Here is a 12,711-nt window from a genome sequence, read left to right as displayed (position 1 = left end):
AAATGGTGAAATGCATGGCCAAACATTTACCATTAATGGAAATAATGGTTAATATAAATATATATATATATATATATATATATATATATATATATATATATATATATGATTAAGCTAAAATATCCTAATTTTGCTTAAATTGTTCACAAAAAAAATCACTACTTTACATGAATTTCTTGTTTTATTATTTTGAAACATTCTCTGTAAACTGTAAATCTTTTTCAGTTAACCATTAGCTAGCAACGGCACACATGTATGAGGTAATTAAATGATCACTGCTTCAGCAACTACACAGTTACTGTCTTTATATGAATCAACACGCAGTATAACTGCTGTTTCTTGTCCTGGCACAGATTCTACTCTTCAGCACAATGGTAGTAACCCACAAAACAAAGGACAACAGAAACCCTTTCAATCCCAACAGAACATTTCAGTATTCTTTATCATTTACTGGTCAAATTTATAACTGAGACAAGATGATTAAAAAAAAAAAAAAAAAAAAAAAAAAAAAAAAGGGGGTATATACAGGGGTTAAAGCAAAAAATATCCTGAGCCTGAACTTTTTTCCGGGGGCGGGCGGGGCAGCATGCAATGACTGTGGCAACTTTAACATTTGAATGGACACGACAGCAAAGTTATTGCTTTCTTTATTCAAACTGATTTTCTTTTTCATGAATATATGATTGACCTGCAGAATGAAAGCTGTATCATGCACTTGGGAAATTTTGAGCTATATCATCGCTTTCGACACTAGGGGTGTAACAATACACTTAGCCAATGAGATGAGACAAAGTACAGATACTTGGTTCATTAGAACGTGACAATATTTTAATACTGTTTTTAAGAAGTTTTCAATAAAATATGTCTTTTTATAACAAAAAGTAAAACAATGCAGTTGTATTAAGAAATATTTTAACTAATCTAGGGCTGTAAATATTTTTTTTAGTAATCAATTAATCTACTGATTATTTTGACAACTTTTTTGAGTAACACAAACAGACCTAAGTGAAAACCAGGCTTAAGTATGACTATTTATATATAAACTAACAATGAGGCAATGATAATTGGCTCAAATAAATCATAAAAAACCAAGAAATTACAAGATTGTATTAAACAACACTGTTAAAATAGCCTACATAATGTAATATGCCCATATATATTATGAACATAACTTAAAGGGTTAGTTCAGCCAAATATTAAAATTATTCTCTCTTCACAGCAGTTCAGTTTGAGTACACTCTTCGAGTACATGAATTACTCCGGGATATTGGTTTGTTTGAACTCAGAAAGAGTGTCAGCCACATTAAAAAAGTTAACAGCTTATGTCATTTGTGGATTAATGCGTATTGGAGACGCGAACCGTTTAAAATGATTCAGTTCGATTTGGTGAACTGGTTCAAAAAGATCCGGTTACATCGAATGATTCGTTCGCGAACCGGATATCACAAAATGCTTTGTTTTGAACTCTCTCTCACAACAGACACGGAAGAGAAGGACATACTGAGTAAAGTCATAGTTTTTTCTATTTTTAAAAAAAATTCTAACTTACCCTCTGATGTCACATGGACTACTTTGATGATGTTTTTCTTACCTTTCTGGACATGGACAGTATACCGTTCACACAGCTTCAATGGAGGTACTGAGAGCTCTCGGACTAAATCTAAAATATCTTAAACTGTGTTCCAAAGATAAACGGAGGTCTTACGGGTTTGGAACAAAATAAGGGTAAGTTATTAATGACATAATTTTAATATTTGGCTGAACTAACCCTTTAAGTACATTATGTTTTAAAACAAATACCTGCAGAGGGCGCCAACGGCCTGGTGACGTTTCACTTTACAGCTTTATTAAACAATGTTTAAATCAATTAAATTTTTATATTTGGCCATGTGCAGAAACATTTAATTTAAAATCGCGATGTACAATACAATGGCATATTTAGACATAGGTTGCTGTATCTCCTGTGTTGGCAAAGGTTTATAAATGATTTACGTTACAAATCCAGTGAAATAATGCACAAGGTTTTTCCAGATGAACGTTAAGCAATTCAAATTCACAGTGTATACAGTGGAAGAGTTTAGCCCCTTTAACACATACAGTATTTACTGGTAAATTACTGGTAAAGTTACCATTAATAGATCATGTGTGAACAGGACCTTTTTAGAAATCCTAGTAAATATGTTTTGCCAATCATATCATTTTTATGGAGATTACATCATTACTCTGAGCTGTTTATAAAGCTTTGCTGCTTTATAATTAGCTTTTCTATGTAAATACATGCTAGATGGATATATTTGACCATTTCGCATTTCGCTTTACAGCTTTTTGTCGTGCTTCTCCATTCATCAGGGCTGCGACTCTGCAATTGAATACTATTATGCACGTCTCGTGTTTATAAAAGCAAAACATTCTGACTGCCTAGTAATGTTAGTTTTGTTGAGAGTGAAAGTTGCTCCCATTGGTAGGCGAACGCATGGACTCAAAAGTGATATCAATCAACAAGATTTTTTATTTTTTTTATGTAGGATTAAATGCTGCACACCGGAAATCCGGCACGGTGCCGGAGAACTTTAAGCCCTGTATATATATCATATATGCAATTACATATATAAATTGTCAAAACTATTATGACATTACATATTTCCATTTTCATGTAACAGCCAGTATTTGTATTTGTGTCTGTAACAATCACAACATTTTTCGTATCTGCATTCGGATACAACGTCGTACAGTACTTGATAAGACCGTTATGGCCATCTTATTTTTCATAGTTATCACTTAACAAGTATGCCGTGTTAAACTAAAAGAATTATTAATTACTAAAATAATATTTATCATGCAAGCAGAGAGATGTCATCACAAACGTTTAGTGATCATTTGAACACGGCTGGATCAATTCAATGCGCACATTTTCATTACGCAGAACTCTTTAAGCAAGTCTTAATGTTTAGTGAACTTCACTAAACAAATGTGCGTGTGGTGCGCAAGTCAGCAAAAGATAAAGTTGCAAACATGTAGGCCAAATAGAAAATGTATCCATATCTAAGTTGATTAAGTTGAGAACTGTTTTTTTAAAAGAGACTGACGCTGTTTGATTGGTGAGCGCTGTGCATAATCCATTCATTCGTATCATATCGTAGCCTAAGGTTTAAAGCATTGCCTTTTAAATATATACAATAGAACGTGTATGATGTATTATTATAGGTGATATTATTCTTGCCAAGCTCTGAAAGCTCTTTCTGAGAGATGCACGGAGAGACAACAGCAATGCTGTTTGATTTGCGCTCTTTTCACTCAAGTTTACATTGATTCACTTGCAAACTCTTTGTACGCATTATGGTTAATGCATGCTCGAGTAGTCAATTTTATATATATTTATACAGGGGTGCACATCATTTTTTCACCCTGGTTCTCATAAGATAACCTGGAGATTCGGTTTGGTCCTCACACTGCATATAGCGTGACCCATTAAATATAACTATAAAAAATGAATTAATAATAAGTATAATATTATTGCACTTTATTTAGTTAGTTTTAATTTAAATAAAATAATAGTAAATAAACTAAATAATAGTCTGTGATAATATTATTAAAAATAAAAAGGCAGTCCTAGTATTAAATATGAATACATTTATTTTAGAGTAAGCATAATCCCCAATTTTAAGTCACTTTGGATAAAAGAGTCTAGAAATAAATAAATAAAAGCATTTTCATCATATTCAAACTTAAAAAGCAGGCTTTTTTTTGCGGGTTTCCGGCAAGTAAGTATACGCGCTTCCGGATTTAGCGCTGCTGCTGAATAAAGAGCGTCAGTGGATGAATGTCACAGTTTTGCATTGTGCTTTGAAAACGGCATGGCATAGCCTAGATTTACACTTTCAGGTTGAAAATAAAACGTATATAGTACAGTTTGTGATCTAAAATGGTAATTGTGTATTAACAGCTGTCAACCATGTCGCTACGCAAATGCGCTGTCAGAACATATTTCTATAACGCATTTTTTATTTTGGTCGCACATGCGGACCTGCGGACCACTTATGGGCACCCCTGTATATATATATATATATATACTGTACACACACGCCCATCATGCATCTAGCCATCCAAGCAAGGCCGTGCACAGACATTTTGAGGGGCAGTGGCCCGAACCAAAAAAGAGCCATAAGGAAGGTGGGTTCTTGTTAATATGAATTATCCAGTTATTAAAAATGTACAGTTAAAAGAGAAGACAGCACACTCTGTAATAATTAACTTTATTGTAAATGTTTTCATTAGAGTGGGCTCTCCCTCACTGTCTGAGCCTGCTTCTGTCTCATCTTCAATGGAAGTAGGGGAGAGAGGGGTAAGTTGAGCAACTGGGTAAGTTGATCCACATCCTGCATCTTGGCAACTGTACAGTTTTAGTGTCATGTGACCATGCATTTTGGAACCATGCATCCAGACTGTGAAAAGGAGAAACAAATTGGGGGAATGGAAGGCACCGTGGCCGTAGCCAAGGTTTGAAAATTAGTGTGGTCTGTGTGGGAATTGTGCTATAATAACCCGACTCATAATATACACTAAACACTAAAAAGACAGATATGTAGATGTTTTTGAAAGATGATTTCTCTGTTTTGGAGGAATGAGCACTGTTAAATGATGATCATATTGCACCATTATTTTAGGCTAGGGGTATATAATTTTATCAGTTTTGTTTTTATTATTATTATTCAGCAATATATATAGGCCTATTACTGTTCTAGGTTACCAGTCACCCCCCATTTTTTGGCATGGAGACAGAAATGACATACCCAAAATAAAAAGGTTTCTGCTCATGATTCTTTCTGACTAGATACATAATAACATTTGTTCACAAAGCTGACACTTCAAAGTTTACTGCTCAGAAATCAGAATTACTCAGACTGCAGGGAACTACACTAACCTTTTCCACTGGTGGCACTTGCGCGACTAACTTTTTCAGTTACTGGCGCAAAACATGATTTGGTCGCACAATATTTTTAAAATAAGCCGCTCTGTATTGCATTCAGATGTGCTTTTTATTTTACTTGCCATCTTTTAAACCACATGCCTTCTTGTTTTATTTCTTACAGTACACACAGTGCATGGCTCCATCTTGGAACCTTAACCCAGGGCTGCAGCTGGGGTTAGAGGCGCCCTGATGCAGGTTGTGCAGTGGGCCCTGTTTGAAACGGTTTAATTTGTACTGTATGTTCGTTCTATTTATTTATTTGTGCTATTTACACAATGTTTACTTTTTTTAAGTTTGTAGGTGTCCAGAAAATAATTTAAAATAGCACTGCATAGTCTTCACTGTAAAATAAAATACACAGTCAAACCAAAATGTATTCAGACACCTTCAACATTTCTCACATTATCACAGTTTATTTGCTAAAGTTTAGAAAATGGTAATAAAATATGACAAGAACTCAAGAGTTAAACTGTGTCAGAACAAATTCATCTTGATAATGTCAGATATCTTTGATAGAAAGATATGTAATGGAATCAACCAAAACTTCAGACAACTGTCAGTATGACAATATTTACACAACTATCAATACTTTGTTGAACAGTTACCAAGCAAGCAATGCTTAATTTTGTTCAGTCTGTGGTGTGAAAAGGTTGCATTAGCAATTAAAGAAAGAAACACTTAAGCAAAACATGGTCAGGTCCCTAATTTGTATTATTATTATTTTTTTTTTTTTTAAATCAATTTCACTGGTAGTCTACAGTATGAAGAATTCTTGGGTACAATATTTCACAGTTCGCTGTATTTTGCTCTACTCACTTACATAAATGAACTAGTGTCCTGCACCCACCAGTAAAACAATATAATTAATTATATCTATATATCTATAGTTTAACTGTGGATAAATTCTTGTTAAAACTACAAAGTAAATCAGTCAAGAGCAGTGAGTGATTTACTTTCATTTTCATACATTAAAGACACAGTCAGCAGATTTAGTAAATTAGGTGTGGTCACTTTAAGAGACAGTGCATCCATTATAATGATACATGTCCAATTTCTTTCCAACTCTTTAATTTCACTTAAGACATAACCACAGACTTTTCGAACACACTTTCCAAAACAGGTATTTTGACATATTTAGTATGTAGGCCTATTTGTCGGTACAGAAGCAAGAAGACTTTGAGACGCGTCTCTGCATGCGCCCTGAACCCCAGAACACCGTGGTGCTGAATTAAGCTCTTTCACATCCTTTTCTGTTTGTTTAAACTGCGATTTGTATTTGATTATTCAGCTGCAGGAGGACACGAACGTCCTGAAGAAGAGCTCGGTTCAGTGTTGCTGTCCGTGAGACGCGGCTCTCTCTTGCGCACCGAACACAGCGCGCAAGTAACCAGCTACTCAGTTCAGCTTTCCCGCATCGCGGGGCTGAAGCCAACTTGATGTGTTGAATGCTCAGAGCACATTATAAAACGTATTTTTAAAATACACATTTCTGTTTTAATTAATGCTCATAGTAAATCATAGCATATTGCCTAAAACATAAGTTAGGTACAAAAATAATCAGTGATACATTTGCGACCTCATAAAAATTAGGGTCGTATTGTCATTTCAAAAGGTCGCATTTGCGACCATTTTGGTTGCAGTGTAGTTCCCTGGACTGTTATGATAATAGAGATATAATCAAACATATTTATCAAACATAAAAACAAAAATACAAATATTAAAAAAATTTTTTAAATGTATTTAAAAATGTGTTGATGTAGGATATGATTTTAGAAAAACCGTGAAGCTAAAGCCACAAGTCTTCCAAAGCTTCTATATATTTTCTAAGGCCATGTCATGTGTTTTTAGAGAAGGCTAATCTGATTGATTTATGGCACTTGTCATCTCTGTAAGATCTCACATGTAAACACTACTGTGTGCTTTGTCTGTGTTTTTGTCTCTGAAAACTCCACTATTCATGATTCTATTGGTCTCACCAAACGAGTCTTTCACAACTCCGCCAGGTATGAAACATTATCTGCATTATTCTTTTGCTTTTATTCCACCTTTATTAGTCTTTGTTGTGGTATTTCAAACTTTACAAAGCCACCAAGCTGCTATCTCACTTCAGTCTCAATATGCATTTAGCCCTTATTTATCAAAAGTCGTACTATAAAAATACAACAAAACATTTTCTTACGACCTTACGTGAATTATGACAGAAATGCATTATGAAGAAGAAATGCACCTGCTATTAGTAGCCTTAGAGCTAATGTTAGCATCGAGCTACATCAGACAATTTATGGAATTATTAGTACACTTTTACTCAAAACTCCCTTTAAACCCAGATCGAGTGTTTGTAATAACTTCCTTTTGCGATCACGGGTGGAATTTGGTCATTTACTGTTGTAAAAATATGCTATTTATAGCCTTTTACATCGCTTCACAAGTTAGCATTTCAGATGTACATTTTTCATTTTTTTTTATAAAAATGCCCCAGATCTCAAGAAAATCTCATACCAAGCTTTACCATTGTAATCGCGCGTTTATTATTCGGATATTTCGTGTGTAAAGAGGTGTATCAGTGTTGTTATGGGCAGATATGAACCAGGAAGTGTACAGGAAGCATGTGACATGATGTGGCGGTGTCCGGTTATGACACTGTCTGACACAGCATGAGCACACCGCACTGCAGACACACACAGATCGCTGGGAGAGGCTATTTATCATCAGATCGCGTAAATCAGTGGAAAATGAATAGAAATGACGATTCTGTCTGAAGAGATATGAAGTAAACATAAGTAAATATATCCATATATCTCCGCGGATATGCATCTTTGGTCTATAAATCATTATTGACACTGTTCAGTTCAGTTAAGTATTGACACTGATGTGACTGAATATGAATGAGTGGTGAATTTCTATTCAAAATGTACGGAAGCGTATTGCATTCACTTGAGAAAAAAAATCTACTCTGTTTTTCTGAATTAACGAGTTAATTATCTCAGAATTCAAGATTCTGTTCAGACGAAAAGAACATTCTGATCTGCTTGACATTGCTGTGTTTCTCCAGTATCATTTGAACCGATATGGTATGCTTCACGGATATAAGATGATGCATCTGAAATGCATTCAGGCTGGCTACGTGGTGACACAAGAGACAATCGGAATTGTTGAAAATACTGGATCCCCATGGAGTGCAACTGAGGTGACGGAAACGTCTTCGGCGACGTTTGTATCATAATCCAGGCCCGAACTTTTTATGGCATGTTGATTCATATGATAAACTCAAACCATATGGGATCTGCATCAATGGTGCAATTGACAGGTTTTCACGACTGATGATATGGCTACATACATACTCTACAAGTAGTGATCCCAAGGTCATTGCTGGATACTTTATTGATGCGGTGTCATCAAGGAATGAGACTGCCACCTGAATTCGCTCAGACTTCGGGACAGAGAATTGTTACATGGAACAGATGCAGATGTTCTTGAGACATGATCATACGGACTATTCGAGAAATTGCTATTTGTATGGCTCAAGCAATCATAACCAACGGATAGAGCATTGGTGGGGATTTAAATAAAGTAAAAATAAATTTAAATAAAGTGCAACACAAACATTTTTGCAGCTGTAATATTAATCCTGTTATATGGATGTTGCACAAACTGCTATCTAATATCAACTTAAAAACATAATAGTAAAACACTGACAAGGAAAATTTACCGTTCTGTGAGTAGCCTACTTTTGTTCATATCATTCTGGTACTTTTATGTACATTTTGGTGAAAAAAATTGTTTCCCTGCATTAGTGGGACACAGTATATGAGAGAGGGATGACTTATCTGAACCTGATCATATAACACAAATCTTAACATACAGAGATTTAGGCTGCATCTGAAAACTTAGGCAGTTGACTTGCTGCCTTGCTGTCTAATCAGGCAATGACTTTGCAGGCAACGTTTTTGCATGAAGGCACCTCATGAAACTGATTTCAGACAGGCTTCTGAGGAAGCGTAATGGTTTAATGATCTACAGCAAAATATAGAGAGCTTTGGTGAAATCTACGTTTATATTTCATTACTGCAATATTAATTTCTCCTAGAAATGGCATAAAAAGTGAAAAACGTTGATCAAAAACATACATTTACACACAAACTGACCACCGACCGCAACTTTCAGACGCCATCTTTATTTTTTGGCTTAACTCTCACGGAATGGAACGCACAGGATTGTGGAATATCAAAGGCAGCGAAGGATACATCTATGCTGCCTTCAAAAATCGGCCAGATGAAGGCATCTCAGGAGACAGGAAGTGAAGCTAACTTTGATTTTGGACGTGCCTTGATGCCTTCCTACCTTGGAATGCGTCCTCCGAAGGCAGCATTTTTCAGTTTTCAGATGCAGCCTTATTGATTTCAAATATAGAATTTAACATGCTTGAAACTGAGAAATGGCTCTACTGTACCATACTGGACCATAAGCATTTATTTTGCCTGCAGGTGGTATTGTGGATTAATTTTCTTACTTTCCCACTCTTTTCGCCCATCCAGAAATGCTGAGTCTCCAGGTGGACGTCCAGTGATGATGTACACCCTACCCCAACTTTTTGGTGGTAGGGAGTACTTTAAAGAGGCTTCCCAGCAAAAGATACAGGCTTGTAGGGAGGAATGTCGCAAGAGAGGACCATATCCCTGTGATAATACAGTGTTTGACATTTGTTGCCTTGCCATGGCAGAAAACAGTCTTCATCCACCAACCTCTCCAGAGGAAGCCATTGATCTTTACATGTTCTTACGTGCTTACATACGTACCCAAATTTAATAAGTTGTTCTACTGGATCAAATGACTGAATGTGAGCACCTACTGATAGCCAAAAAAAAACAAAAAAACAACAGAATTGTAGTTTGGACGGAAAAGGTTATATACCATGACATTCACTGTAACTGTTTGACATAAGTACTATGTTTAAGCAATCAATAATAGACAACTCTTTCATAATTGACATCTCCCAACTGAGCTCAATACCATCTCTTTTTATTCATCATTATGTAAAAAGTACATCTCAACCACAAAACTGAGAACAATCCTGTACCCGCAAGTGAAAATTATCACGTTGCCATTATCAAAAATGGCACATTTGTCCTTATGGTGGATCTATTTCGTATCACCAGATGTGGTCTCACACACTTTGGGCTCATAGTAAACAGGGCAACCTACATGATGTTTGGATGACCTTTAAATCAAACATATTATTAAGTTGGCTTGAGAAAGCCAACTTACTGAAATCCTATTTAAACTTATTAAGTTGGCTTGAGAAAGCCAACTTACTGAAATCCTATTTAAACTTATTATTATTAGTGGTGCTTGCCGGAGGCAAGGCATCACTATTATTATCTCACATACTTATTAGTGGTGCTTGCCGGAGGCAAGGCATCACTATTATTATCTCACATACTTATTAGTGGTGCTTGCCGGAGGCAAGGCATCACTATTATTATCTCACATACTTATTATTAGTGGTGCTTGCCGGAGGCAAGGCATCACTATTACTATCTCACATACTTATTATTATTAGTGGTGCTTGCCGGAGGCAAGGCATCACTATTATTATCTCACATACTTATTATTAGTGGTGCTTGCCGGAGGCAAGGCATCACTATTATTATCTCACATACTTCTTCTTCTTCTTCTTCTTCTAGATCCACTAGTCCCGCAGTTTTTGTCAGACCAACGAAACAGGCGTCAAATCGTGCGGCCTATACGGGAATGGTGTGCTATGACTTTTATAAGCGATCGGGCGTACGATGTTCGTCCGGCGGGCGAAAAATCGGGCGACAAATCCCATAGACAATGCATTGCGGCCAACTTTGACGTATCGTATCTCCGAGAGAGAATTTTGCAGAAACACATGAATCACCACATTTGGAGAGGCTATCAGGCTGTGCGAGAACATACCCCGCATTGGGGTATAAGTTGTACCCCTGGGGTGCAAGAGCCCCCCAAATTTGCCCCTAATACAAAGTATAGGGAGGGCTACTATGGGAAATTACATAGGGATTTTGTATTGAACATAACTCAGGATCACAGTGTCATAGAGACAAGGGGGTGGGCTCATTTGAATCAGGCAACCAATCAGTCTCTCAGGATCACTGTGAATCTATCAAGCCACGCCCTAGCAACCATATAGAGCGCCATAGCAACAAGCTCCATAGACTTCCATTGAAAAAGATAAAATTAATAACTTTGGATAGAAGTGTCATAGAAACATGAGGGTGGGCTCGTTTGACTCGGGGCAGCAAATGGCCAATCACGAATCACCTTCAACACTTCATAGCCACGCCCTAGCAACCAAGAGCTACCTAGCGACCCAAAGCATAGAGAGATATCTTCAAATCTGAATATCATAAAGGCATGGGGGTTGGTTTATATCATCCATACTAGCAAGCAGACTTCGGAGTATCATCATTGGCAGCTGCCAGGCCACTCCCTAGCAACCAAACACAGTACCCTAGCAACCGTTTTGCAAGATCTATATCTTCACATCAGTACATCGTAGAGGCATGGGGGTTGGTTTATATTGGCAAGCAGCCTTTGGAGTATCATCATTGGCAGCTGCTAGGCCACTCCATAGCAACCAAATAGAGTTGCCTAGCAACCAATTCGTAAGTCTTATATCTTTTCAACAGAAAATCGTATTGACATGGCGGTAGGCTCGTTTGACTCATGCTAGTAAACAGGAAATCCAGCATGCTAGTCATGCTAGAAGTTAATAGCTACATGCTAATATCGATTATCAAAGTGCTCAAATGGGCTAAGAACTCTATATTAACTACATAGTTACCATCTGTGTCAACTACCAACCACCAAGTAACATCATAACAACCACCCCGGTTACCATAGCAACTGCCTAGCAACCACCCAGGTTACCATAGCAACCGCCTAGCAACCACCAAGAGCACCCTAGCAACACCTTAGCAACCACCAAAATTGTCCTAGCAACTGCCTAGCAACCGCCTAGCAACCACCCAGGTTACCCTAGCAACCACATAGCAACACCCTAGCAACCACCCCGATTACCCTAGCAACCACCCTGGGTACCTTAGCAACGGCCATAGCAACCATCATGGGGACCCTAGCAACCGCCCTAGCAACCACCCCGGGTACCCTAGCAACCACATAGCAACACCCTAGCAACCACCCCGACTACCTTAGCAACCACACTGGGACCCTAGCAACCGCATGGGGGTTGGTTTATATGTCGAGCAGCCTTTGGTGTATCATCATTGGCAGCTGCAAGGCCACTCCCTAGCAACCAACCAGAGTACCCTAGCAACCATTTTTCAAGACCTATATCTCTGCATCAGAACATTGTACAGACATGGGGGTTGGTTTATATTGGCAAGCAGCCTTTGGAGTATCATCATTGGCAGCTGCCAAGCCACTCCCTAGCAACCAAACAGATTACCCTAGCAACCGTTTTGCATGACCTATATCTCTGCATCAGGACATCGTACAGACATGGCGGTTGGATTTTTTGACTCATGGTACCAAACTGGACTTCCAACATGCTAGTCATGCTAGCAGTGATTCAAACCTTTTCTATCTATCTATCTATCTATCTATCTATCTATCTATCTATCTATCTATCTATCTATCTATCTATCTATCTATCTATCTTCAAACCTTTTCTATCTATCTATCTATCTATCTATCTATCTATCTATCTTCAAACCTTTCTTTCTATCTATCTATCTATC

The sequence above is a fragment of the Carassius carassius genome, chromosome 36 (genome assembly GCF_963082965.1).
Source record: "Carassius carassius chromosome 36, fCarCar2.1, whole genome shotgun sequence".
In the NCBI taxonomy this organism is placed as follows: Eukaryota; Metazoa; Chordata; class Actinopteri; order Cypriniformes; family Cyprinidae; genus Carassius; species Carassius carassius.
The sequence above is the reverse complement of the archived record's forward strand: the minus strand, read 5'-3'. Positions refer to the sequence as shown.